Source organism: Sinocyclocheilus grahami, unplaced genomic scaffold (assembly GCF_001515645.1).
Source record: "Sinocyclocheilus grahami isolate Dianchi unplaced genomic scaffold, SAMN03320097.WGS_v1.1 scaffold40.1, whole genome shotgun sequence".
Taxonomy (NCBI): Eukaryota; Metazoa; Chordata; class Actinopteri; order Cypriniformes; family Cyprinidae; genus Sinocyclocheilus; species Sinocyclocheilus grahami.
This window is the reverse complement of record NW_015505219.1, coordinates 3,069,019-3,070,125: the sequence shown is the minus strand read 5'-3', so window position 1 is coordinate 3,070,125 and position 1,107 is coordinate 3,069,019.

Here is a 1,107-nt window from a genome sequence, read left to right as displayed (position 1 = left end):
ACATACCTTTCGGTTAAAGATTATTAATACATTATATTATAATCTTATACATATTATACATTATTTTCGGCAAACTAAAGAAAGTACACGGTGTAGGCTACTGTGCCTACGAGATGTATTTTTAATTATTTTTAAAGAAATTGCTTTTGATGTTTTAAAATTGTATTCAATGTCTGAGATGGATATCAAAGGATACAACTGCATTCATTTAGCCTAACTAAACTCACCTTATGCATGGTTACACAAAGCTGAACTAACTACATTGCTTTTTATGTCTGTGCCTTGATCCTGCCATACAGCTTAACACTGCCATCAAGTGGTGAAGCTCTGTTTATGAGAATTAGCTGTCTGTAATTTTAAAGGGGTCATATGATGCTGCTAAAAATAACATTATTTTGTATATTTGGTGTAATGAAATGTGTGTATGCGGTTTAAGGTTCAAAAAACACATTATTTTCAACATACTGTACATTATTGTTTCTCCACTATGCCCCGCCTTTCTGAAAAGCATCGATTTTTACAAAGCTCATTGGTCTGAAAAAGAGAGGTGTGTTTTGATTGGCCAGCTATCCAGTGCGTTGTGATTGGCCGAATACCTTAATTGTGTGACGGAAATGTTACGCCCCTTAATGTGACGACCCTGGGCTGGACTCCGCTTCGTCCACGGTGAAAGCCGATCCGGTGATCCACAGCGCAAAGTTGTTGTATTTCCTCAGCAACCAGCACGGATCAGCTCCAGGCATAATGAAGCAGATATCGTCCTCTTTTGGAAGACCAAACAATTAACGACTTTACGACATGGCGGCGGCAAAAACAAAACTACAGCGAGAATAAAAGTTACGCCTTCTTTCTTTGCGTGAACATTTGGGCAGCGTTCTGCAAATCTTCCCCCATAGCGACGTAGATATGTGGGGGCGTGTTAGAACGAGCCGTTTTAGGTAGGCGTGGCTGACTCTTAACTTTTATAAAGAATATATCTTTGGATTTGAGACTTTAGTCTTTGCAACTTTACAGATCTTCTTTATGCACCAAGAGCTTGTAACACTCCAAAGAGAAAAGAAAAATTGAAATCACATCATATGACCCCTTTAAGGTTGTCAACAAAAC